This window comes from Triticum urartu, chromosome 1A, assembly GCF_056163025.1.
Source record: "Triticum urartu cultivar PI428250 chromosome 1A, HENAU_Tu73, whole genome shotgun sequence".
Classification (NCBI taxonomy): domain Eukaryota; kingdom Viridiplantae; phylum Streptophyta; class Magnoliopsida; order Poales; family Poaceae; genus Triticum; species Triticum urartu.
This window is the reverse complement of record NC_141873.1, coordinates 356676704-356688969: the sequence shown is the minus strand read 5'-3', so window position 1 is coordinate 356688969 and position 12266 is coordinate 356676704.

Here is a 12266-nt window from a genome sequence, read left to right as displayed (position 1 = left end):
ATCACCGGCTATGTTGCTCTCTGCGAGTTGTTCCTGGGCTGCGAGGCTCATTTCGAGCTGTGGAAAAGGCTATTTTGCCTCGTCCCTCGCACACAGAGGGGTCACTTTATCAAGTGGGCGGAGCCGAAATATGGCGCATCGCCGGAACCGGATACCTGTCCGGTACCCCAAAGAAGTCGTCCGAAGACTGGCCTTCGGAATGGTTTTATATGGAGGATGTTCCCCTTCCGGACCCTGTTCGGCGGGGTCTTCCTGAGTTCAGCAATGCCCCTCTGAAGAAATGCCGAAGTTGGCACCCACGAAGCCCCCAGGAGGAAGACAATGGAGAAGTCCTTACCTGATGAACTGGATTAAAGCACTGGCTCAATCAGGATTGACAGTAATCGAAGTTATGTCAATATGCATAATGCGGGGAGTGCAACCACTTCAATATCGAGGGCACCCCATGTGGTGTTTTAACGGGGCGGATGACGCCATCCGTTGCGGGCGTAAGGGTCCAGACAATGCTGCCGCTTTAGCAAAATTTCTGTCCGAATTGTTCAAGGGAGAGGAAGAGGAGTTCATCCGCATCAAGCCACGGGATGGATTCTCCATGTACAATCCTCCAAGTTGGGTGAGTTATATTTCCTTACTCCCATTCTTTCCCGCATTCTTTGTCGTAGGTATTCACCTTGCCGTTTTGCGGCAGGAACTGTGAAAAGCCATAAAGGAGGTCAGCAGCCCCTCCCCACAACCAGAGGACCCTGACCGGGCCCTCGACTCCGGACTCGAAGAAGATCCGGTCATATTCGTGGAGCTGATAGACCGGCAGTTCTATCAGTTAAGCTGCGATGATGCCATGGTGGTCATTACGACCGACTATCCCGGACCGCTTCCTGCATCACACGTAAGAAAAACCAAAAATCCCAACTCCAAAAACTAGGATCCCCTTTTAGACACTTCACCTACCATATACATATGGCGTTTTTACAGGGAAGGCATTCGGGATGCCCTGCCGAGCCCGCAGCAACTCGCCAACAAGAGGCACCGAGGCCGGGTAGGCCAAAAAGGAAGGCGGTCAGGACGGAGATGCCGGCGCAAAGGTATAACAGAAACCCCGCTCCGTGGTTGTCGTCTTTCTCGAAATGTAATGACACCCGTGTTTTTTTAACAGAAAAAACGCTCGCCGGAATATGTCCGACGATGTTGCTAATCACGCTTCCACTAGTCGGGCGCCAGGACCGGACATAGAGGCGGAAGCCGATATGGGGCAGGTGCAGGATAATCCTCCTACAGAGGATGCGGATAGATTATCCGCCACAAATTCAGAAGTGGAAAGCGCCATGAATCATAGGCGCCGCCGGGCCGTACTCCATGACGCTTGTTTCTCACCAGAGGAATTTGATGCCTTCAACTCTGGAGAGGCGTACCTCTGTGCCGCTCAAGTTGGTCTAGCCAGAGCCACGGATCAGTATGTAAAGGATGTATGGGTAAGTAAATCTGACGATTATATGTACCAGTAGCCCCTGAGACTTGAAACAGTTAGCAGAATTGATTTAAGGATCATCTTTATTGTGCAGGTTCTTACAGAGAAGAATACTTGGCTGTCAGATGAGCTGGAGGAATGCAAGACCCAACTGCGGGCCGCTGTTGCCACATTGAAGGAACCAAAAAATTCCCCTGCTGGTAACATTTACTTTAAAGAATGATGGTTACCATATAGTGTGCGGCGTGGCTGCAGATCTAACAATAGATGTTGCAGATGAATCTGGAGAAAATCCGGAGGACCAGCATGTCGTGCGACAGCTACAGGCTGGCGAACGCGTGCTGACTGAGGTCAGGCGGGAGAAAAACAATCTCCAAGACGCCAATACCAAGTTGAGCGTGGAACTGAAAGACGTTCGAGCCCAGCTTGCAGACTCCGAGAAGGAGAATAAGCGGCTTTGACGCGGCATTTTTAGTAAGTGCTTGAACGAATCCTTTTGAAGGAGTTTGGCGAAGAAGCCGGCTAACAGCGTTATGTCTGTAGGTATGCTGACGGGTCGTCCCGCGGAGGAAATGCCCGGGTCTGCGGGTGATCTTCTATCCGAGCTCTCACAACTGCACGAACAAGTTCGGCAGGTGATGCAAGGTGTTGCCCAGGCCTTGTGGCCATCCGTCTCCTTGCCAGAAGGCGTTGCAGAGCTTTCGGAGAAGCTCAAGGGAGCACGGCGGCGCTTCCGATTATGGAAGATATCGGCCTGTCGTCAAGGTGCCAGGGAAGCCTGGGCCATGGTGAAGACGCGGTATACCAAGGCTAACCCAAATCACATGGCCGAGGTCGGACCTGTGGGGCCCGGCGGAAAAGAGATTCCTCTTAGCTTAGTTTATGGGCAAGTAGAATTAGCCGCAAAGTATTCCCAACAGGATTGTAGGCTAGACCGCCTATTGGATGGTATAGAAGAGGAATTTAGTCAGTCTGCATGACTATGTAATTAAAGTGACATGTATAATGCCTTCTAGCCGGATTGTAGATCATTTGTCATGGCGGACCTTTTCGCTTCAACCTCGGGACCCGATAGCCCGGAGTGTATCCGAATACCCGCTCAGTTATATAAGAACCGGCGTATGCGTGGGGACCAGGCGTAGGGGTCATTAGTGCTTGAACAGACAAGTGCCCAACTAGTTATGTTATATTACATGGGTAGTAAGAAACATCTTCCAGGGAGAATAGTTCCGTTAAGGGTTCCTTTCCTTAGGTACGCATGCCCTAAAGTGCATGACCGGACTGCGATAGGAAACGTAGGAAAAAACATCTGGGGGCACATATGGAAAATAAATAAAAATCATCTTTTGTTCACCAACCGAATATTCCCTTAAGAACGCTAGCTTTCGGCTTCACCCAGTCTGAGGTACACATCCGGATGACCCGGCAGTAATGACCGCAGAGGTGCTCCCCTTATGCCCTAGCCGAATTAATGGGAATGTAGGGCATAAATACAAGAGCCAGGCAACCCAGCTTGGCCAAAACTTAAGTCATATCGATGCATATAATGGCGAAAAAAGGTACATGTGGAAGTATAACACATGTGCGGGGCATGAGGCCCAGATAAATAATTAAGCTTCTGTGAAAGAAGCCCCCAGGTATGATGAGCGCGACTAGCGCGTCTATAATGTGCGAGCGAGGCACAAGTTGGCCCTTGAAGGCCTAGAGAAAGAATAAAAGAAAGAAAGAAAGAAAAACAAGACAGATAATGTATATGCAAAAAATGGACAGAGGAAGGAGACGAACATAGAGTCCAGCGCTAGGCGTAGAATCTTCGGAGCTTGGCCGCATTCCATGGGTTCGGCTTGAGTCAATTAGTCGATGCATCCCGCAAACGGTATGCTCCATCAGTCAGAACTTGGTCAATAATGAAGGGATCTTCCCATTTGGGCTCGAGCTTGTTCTTTTTCTTATCCGGCAGGCGTAGAACTAGTTCGCCAACGTTATAAGTTTTGGCCCGTACTTCTCTGCTTTGGTATCTGCGAGCCTGTTGCTTATAAAATGTAGAACGGGCTTTTGCCACGTCGCGCTCCTCCTCCAGGGTGTCCAGACTGTCCTGCCGATCGAGCTCGGCTTCTCTTTCTTCGTACATGCGCACTCGAGGTGAGTCATGAATTATGTCACAGGGCAAGACGCCTCTACGCCGTACACCATAAAGAAGGGTGTATATCCAGTACTACGATTCGGCGTGGTCCGCAGCCCCCAAAGTACGGAGTCGAGCTCCTCTACCCAGTGCGTGTTAGACTCCATTAAGGAACGCACTAATCTGGGTTTAATGCCGCTCATTATAAGACCGTTTGCTCGCTCAACTTGGCCGTTGGTTTGTGGGTGATAGACTGAAGCATAATCGAGCTTGATGCCCATTTTTCTGCACCAGAGTTTTACCTCATCGGCCGTGAAGTTCGTGCCGTTGTCAGTGATGATGCTGTGGGGGACGCCATAATGGTGTACAACCCCGAATATGAAGTCTATCACCGGTCCGGATTCGGCTGTTTTAACAGGTTTGGCTTCTATCCATTTGGTGAATTTATCCACCATGACCAGTAAGTATTTTTTTCTTGTGGGTTCCCCCTTTAAGGGGTCCAACCATGTCAAGCCCCCAGACCACGAAGGGCCACGTAATGGGGATTGTTTGGAGAGCGGTGGGTGGCATGTGGCTTTGATTTGCAAAAAGCTGGTAACCGGCGCAGCGTTGGACCAAGTCCTGTGCATCTGCCCGGGCCGTCGGCCAATAGAATCATGTACGGAAGGCCTTGCTTACAAGAGCCCGGGCTGCGGCGTGGTGGCCGCCGAGTCTGGCATGAATTTCTGCCAAAAGGTTCCACCCTTCCTCTTCGGAGATGCACCTTTGAAGGACTCCGGTGGTGCTTTTTTATACAATTCTCCCTCATGGACCCTGCAGGCCTTAGATCGCCGCACTATGCAGCGTGCCTCATTTTGGTCCTCCGGAAGTTCCTGCCTAGTTAGGTAGGCCAGGAATGGTTCTGTCCACGGGGCTATGATGGTCATTATTACGTGGGCTGAAGCTGTTGTTTTGGTGGCAGAGCCTCCGATTATGTCAGAGTGTTCGGTATCAAGTGTTGTGGCCGGGTCCGGACTAATATTGCCGGTGTCCCCCTCCCATACCACGGATGACTTAAACAACCTCTCTAAAAAGATTTTGGGGGGACCGCATCGCGTTTTGCACCGATGCGGGCGAGGATATCCACCGCCTGATTGTTTTCCCGAGCCACATGGTGAAATTTGAGCCCCTTGAACCGAGCTCACATCTTTAGGATGGCGTTACGATAGGCCACCATCCAGCAAAATTCTCCATCACCGATCCAATGCCTACGAGCTTTCCATATATTGTTCTTCGCTTATTTACTTTTCCGTTGATATTGTTACAATCACTACAAAACACCAAAAATGTTACTTTTGCTACCGTTACCTTTTACTACCGTTACCACTACTATCATATTACTTTGCTACTAAATACCTTGCTGCAGATATTAAGTTTCCAGGTGTGGTTGAATTGACAACTCAGCTGCTAATTGATACCTCTTGAGCTTGCGTTGGTTTTCCCCGAAGAGGAAGGGATGATGCAGCAAAGTAGCGTAAGTATTTCCCTCAGTTTTTGAGAACCAAGGTATCAATCCAGTAGGAGGCCACACTCAAGTCCCTCGTACCTGCACAAAATGATAGCTACTCGCAACCAACGTGATTAGGGGTTGTCAATCCCTTCATGGTCACTTACGAGAGTGAGATCTGATAGATATAATATTTTTGGCATTTTTGGTATAGAGATGCAAAGTAAATAGTAAAGGAAAAATAAAAAGCAAAACAAGATTAAAGTGATGGAGATTGATATGATGAGAACAGACCCGAGGGCCATAGGTTTCACTAGTGGCTTCTCTCAAGAGCATAAGTATTCTACGGTGGGTGAACAAATTAGTGTTGAGCAATTGACAGAATTGAGCATAGTTATGAGAATATCTAGGCATGATCATGTATATAGGCATCATGTCCGTGACAAGTAGACCGAAACGATTCTGCATCTACTACTATTACTCCACTCATCGACCGCTATCCAGCATGCATCTAGAGTATTAAGTTAAAAACAGAGTAACGCTTTAAGCAAGATGACATGATGTAGAGAGATAAATTCATGCAATATGAAATAAACCCCATCTTGTTATCCTTGATGGCAACGATACAATACGTGCCTTGCTGCCCCTTCTGTCACTGGGAAAGGACACCGCAAGATCGAACCCAAAGCTAAGCACTTCTCCCATGGCAAGAACTACCAATCTAGTTGGCCAAACCAAACGGATAATTCGAAGAGACTTGCAAAGATAACCAATCATACATAAAAGAATTCAGAGAAGATTCAAATATTATTCATAGATAGACTTGAGCATAAACCCACAATTCATCGATCTCAACAAACACACCGCAAAAAGAAGATTACATCGAATAGATCTCCACAAGAGAGGGGGAGAACATTGTATTGAGATCCAAAAAGAGAGAAGAAGCCATCTAGATACTAACTATGGACCCGAAGGTCTGAGGTAAACTACTCACACTTCATCGGAGGGCTATGATGATGTAGAAGCCCTCCGTGATGACGGCCCTCTCCAGCGGAGCTCCGAAACAGGCCCCAAGATGGGATCTCATGGATACAGAAAGTTGCGGCGGTGGAATTAGGTTTTTGGCTCCTCCGATGTTCGTTTGGGGGTACGTAGGTATATATAGGAGGAAGGAGTACATCGGTGGAGCTTCGAGGGGCCCACGAGGCAGGGGGGCGTGCCCTAGGGGGGTGCCCCCCACCCTCGTTACCGCCTCTCTGATGCTTTGGCGTAGGGTCCAAGTCTCCTGGATCACTTTCGGTGAGAAAATCACATTCCCAAAGGTTTTATTCCGTTTGGACTCCGTTTGATATTCTGTTTCTTTGAAACACTGAAATAGGCAAAAACAGCAATTCTGGGCTGGGCCTCCGGTTAATAGGTTAATCCCAAAAGTACTATAAAAGTGGAAAATAAATCCCAATATAGTCCAAAACAGTAGATAATATAGCATGGAGCAATCAAAAATTATAGATACGTTGGAGACGTATCAGGCATCCCCAAGCTTAATTCCTGCTCGTCCTCGAGTAGGTAAATGATAAAAAGAGAATTTTTGATGCGGAGTGCTACTTGGCATAATTTCAATGCAAATCTTCTTAATTGTGGTATGAATATTCAGATTAGGAAGATTCAAGACAAAAGTTCATATTGACATAAAGAATAATAATACTTCAAGCAAACCAACAAAGCAATTATGTTTTCTTAAAGTAACATGGCCAAAGAAAGTTCATCCCTAAAAAATCATATAGTTTAGTCATACTCCATTTTCGTCACACAAGAATGCTCTCATCATGCACAATCCCGATGACAAGCCAAGCAATTGTTTCATACCTTAATAATTTCAAACTCATAAACTTTCACGCAATACATGAGCTTGAGCCATGGATATAGCACTATGGGTGGAATAGAATATAATGGTGGGGGTTATGTGGAGAAGACAAAAAAGGAGAAAGTCTCACATCAGCGAGGCTAATCAATGGGCTATGGAGATGCCCATCAATTGATGTTAATGCAAGGAGTAGGGATTGCCATGCAACGGATGCACTAGAGCTATAAATGTATGAAAGCTGAACAAAAGAAACTAAGTGGATGTGCATCCAACTTGCTTGCTCATGAATACCTAGGGCACTTGAGGAGGCCCATTGTTGGAATATACAAGCCATGTTCTATAATGAAAATTCCCACTAGTATATGAAAAGTGATAACTCAAGAGACTCTCTATATGAAGAACATGGTACTACTTTGAAGCACAAGTGTGGAAAAAGGAATAGTAGCATTGCCCCTTTTTATTTATTTATTTATTTATTTATGGGCCTTCTTTTTTTTCTTTGGCCTTTTCTCATTGGGACAATGCTCTATTAAATGATGATCATCACACTTTTATTTATTTACAACTCAATGATTACAACTCGATTCTAAAACAAAGTATGACTCTATATGGATGCCTCCGGTGGTGTACCGGGATATGCAATGAATCAAGAGTGACAAGTATGAAAAATTATGGACGGTGTCTTTGCCACAAATACTATGTCAACTACATGATCATGCTAAGCAATATGACAATGATGGATGTGTCATGATAAACTAGATGGTGAAAAGTTGCATGGCAATATATCTCGGAATGGCTATGGAAATGCTATAATAGGTAGGTATGGTGGCTGTTTTGAGGAAGATATAAGGAGGTTTATGTGTGAAAGAGCGTATCATATCACGGGGTTTGGATGCACCAGCGAAGTTTGCACCAACTCTCAATGTGAGAAAGGGAAATGCACGGTACCGTAGAGGCTAGCAATGATGGAAGGGTGAGAGTGCGTATAATCCATGGACTCAACATTAGTCATAAAGAACTCATATACTTATTGCAAAAATCTACAAGCCATCAAAAACCAAAGTATTACGCGCATGCTCCTAGGGGGATAGATTGGTAGGAAAAGACCATCGCTCATCCCCGACTGCCACTCATAAGGAGGAAAATCAAATAACACCTCATGTTTCAAATTTGTTGCATAACGTTTACCATACGTGCATGCTACGGGACTTGCAAACTTTAAATCAAGCACTTCTCAAATTCAAAATTACTATACTAGCATGACTTTGATATTACTACCTCCATATCTCAAAACAATTATCAAGCATCCAACTTTTCTTAGTATTCAACACACTCAAAACAAAGTTTCACAAATCTTGAATACCAAGCATGTCATTATTAAGCAAATTACCATGCTATTAAGACTCTCAAAATAATTTAAGTGAAACATGGGAGATCAATAGTTTCTTTAAAAAAATCCACCACCGTGCTCTAAAAGATCTAAGTGAAGCAAATAGAGCAAAATTATAACGCTCAAAAGATATAAGTGAAGCACATAGAGCAAAACTACATAGCTCAAAAGATATAAGTGAAGCACATAGAGTATTCTATCAAATTTTAATTCATGTATGGCTCTCTCAAAAGGTGTGTACAGCAAGGATGATTGTGGAATACTAAAACACAAAGACACAAATAATACAAGATGCTCCAAGCAAAACACATAACATGTTGGTGAATAAAAATATAGCTCCAAGTAAATTACCGATGGAAGTGGACGAAACAGGGGATGCCTTCCGGGGCATCCCCAAGCTTTGACTTTTTGGTGTCCTTGGATTATCTTGGGGGTGCCATGGGCATCCCCAAGCTTAGGCTCTTGCCACTCCTTGTTCCATAATCCATCAAAAGAATTCACCCAAAACTTGAAAACTTCACAACACAAAACTTAAAGTAGAAAACTCGTGAGCTCCGTTAGCGAAAGAAAACAAAAGACCACTTCAATGTACTGTAATGAACTCATTCTTTATTTATATTGGTGTTAAACCTACTGTATTCCAACTTCTCTATAGATTATAAACTATTTTACTAGCCATAGATTCATCAAAATAAGCAAACAACACACGAAAAACAGAATCTGTCAAAAACAGAACAGTCTGTAGTAATCTGTAGCTAGCGCAAGATCTGGAACCCCAAAAATTCTAAAATAAATTGCTGGACGTGAGGAATTTATCTATTAATCATCTGCAAAAATAATTAACTAAATATCACTTTTAAAATAAAAATGACAGCAGTTCTCGTGAGCGCTAAAGTTTCTGTTTTTTACAGCAAGTTCAACAAGACTTTCCCCAAGTCTTCCCAACGGTTCTACTTGGCACAAACACTAATTAAACACAAAAACACAACCAAAACAGAGGCTAAATAAATTATTTATTACTAAGCAGGAGCAAAAAGCAAGGAATAAAAATAAAATTGGGTTGCCTCCCAACAAGCGCTATCGTTTAACGCCCCTAGCTAGGCATAAAAGCGAGGATAGATCTAGGTATTGCCGTAGTAATAAGATAGATCGGTGAAACTCATTTCATATTCTCTACGTTCGGCAGCAAGTTTTCTTTGAGGAAGGAAAAAGTAATCAAAAGGGATAAATTTAATAGGACAGAAGTCCCCAAGATCAATTTTAGGAGGTATAGGTTCCTCTTTCGGCCCTTCGTATTGTACAACCAATTCATCATTATAAGCATTCTTTTGCCAGAACCTTGTGAGCCTAAACTCAAGAGAGCATCCTAGCTCATTATTTCGAATAGCCAAATCATCATTAAGTTCAGAGATTCTATCAATTAAAATATTGATTGGCACCTTTTTCCTAAGGTTTTCATTAAAACCACCATAATCAAGGGATTGAAAGCGCATGATTTCTTCTTGATCGAAGAGGATAGATTCTATGGGAGGACGACCAGCGTCCACCCTATAGTGCGCAAAGATTTCTTTGGGTTCTTTTATTATAAATCTAAATTCATGAGCCAAAAAGATAGTGGCAGCACGCTTAACAGAAGAATGCTCGATATTAGAAAATTCTAGGAAACTTCTTTGTATAGATGGGTGCATATGCATAAATTGCCTCTCAAGTTCAACGATAAGCATGGCAATAGCGTCCGCAAGACTACTAGTTCTATGAAGAATAGAACCGCCCATAGAGGGCAAAGCACTGGCACAAGTAAAGAAATGTTGAATAACTTCTTTTCCAATAATATTACCACTACCGATTCGAAATCTTTTTGTACGGTAGGTAGGGGGTTCTTCAGCCGGAGCATCAGAATTTTCTATGACATTGTTATCGCCCATATTGGCGATAACTTCCCCAATTTCAGACATAACGACAAGCAAGAAAACTAGCACACGAGCAAACAAGAAGCAAGAGGAAAGGAGAGGGAGGATAGAGAGAGAGGGCGAATAAAACGGCAAGGGTGAAGTGGGGGAGAGGAAAATGAGAGGCAAATGGAAAATAATGTAATGCGAGAGATAGGGATTGTGATGGGTACTTGGTATGTTGACTTTTTGCGTAGACTCCCCGGCAACGGCGCCAGAAATCCTTCTTGCTACCTCTTGAGCCTACGTTGGTTTTCCCCGAAGAGGAAGGGATGATGCAGCAAAGTAGCCTCTTAAAAGGAGGCCTTAATATCCCTTAGTTTCCAATAGGACCCCGCTGCCACGGGAGGGTAGGACAAAAGATGTCATGCGGGTTCTTTTCCATAAGCATGTATGACTATATTCGGAATACATGCCTACATTACATTGATGAATTGGAGCTAGTTCTGTGTCACCCTATCTTATGACTGTCACATGATGAACCGCATCCGGCATAATTCTCCATCACCGATCCAATGCCTACGAGCTTTCCATATATTGTTCTTCGCTTATTTACTTTTCCGTTGATATTGTTACAATCACTACAAAACACCAAAAATATTACTTTTGCTACCGTTACCTTTTACTACCGTTACCACTACTATCATATTACTTTGCTACTAAATACCTTGCTGCAGATATTAAGTTTCCAGGTGTGGTTGAATTGACAACTCAGCTGCTAATTGCTACCTCTTGAGCTTGCGTTGGTTTTCCCCGAAGAGGAAGGGATGATGCAGCACAGTAGCGTAAGTATTTCCCTTAGTTTTTGAGAACCAAGGTATCAATCCAGTAGGAGGCCACGCTCAAGTCCCTCGTACCTGCACAAAACGATAGCTACTCGCAACCAACGCGATTAGGGGTTGTCAATCCCTTCATGGTCACTTACGAGAGTGAGATCTGATAGATATAATATTTTTCACATTTTTGGTATAGAGATGCAAAGTAAATAGTAAAGGAAAAATAAAAAGCAAAACAAGATTAAAGTGATGGAGATTGATATGATGAGAATAGACCCGAGGGCCATAGGTTTCACTAGTGGCTTCTCTCAAGAGCATAAGTATTCTACGATGGGTGAATAAATTAGTGTTGAGCAATTGACAGAATTGAGCATAGTTATGAGAATATCTAGGCATGATCATGTATATAGGCATCACGTCTGTGAAAAGTAGACCGAAACAATTCTGCATCTACTACTATTACTCCACTCATCGACCGCTATCCAGCATGCATCTAGAGTATTAAGTAAAAAACGGAGTAATGCCTTAAGCAAGATGACATGATGTAGAGAGATAAATTCATGCAATATGAAATAAACCCCATCTTGTTATCCTCGATGGCAACGATACAATACGTGCCTTGCTGCCCCTTCTGTCACTGGGAAAGGACACCGCAAGATCGAACCCAAAGCTAAGCACTTCTCCCATGGCAAGAACTACCAATCTAGTTGGCCAAACCAAACGGATAATTCGAAGATACTTGCAAAGATAACCAATCATACATAAAAGAATTCAGAGAAGATTCAAATATTATTCATAGATAGACTTGATCATAAACCCACAATTCATCGGTCTCAACAAACACACCGCAAAAAGAAGATTACATCGAATAGATCTCCACAAGAGAGGGGGAGAACTTTGTATTGAGATCCAAAAAGACAGAAGAAGCCATCTAGCTACTAACTATGGACCCGAAGGTCTGAGGTAAACTACTCACACTTCATCGAAGGGGCTATGATGATGTAGAAGCCCTCCGTGATGACGGCCCTCTCCAGCGGAGCTCCGGAACAGGCCCCAAGATGGGATCTCGGGGATACAAAAAGTTGCAGCAGTGGAATTAGGTTTTTGGCTCCTCCCCTGTTCGTTTGGGGGTACGTAGGTATATATAGGAGGAAGGAGTACGTCAGTGGAGCTCCGAGGGGCCCACGAGGCAGGGGGCGCGCCCTAGGGGGGGC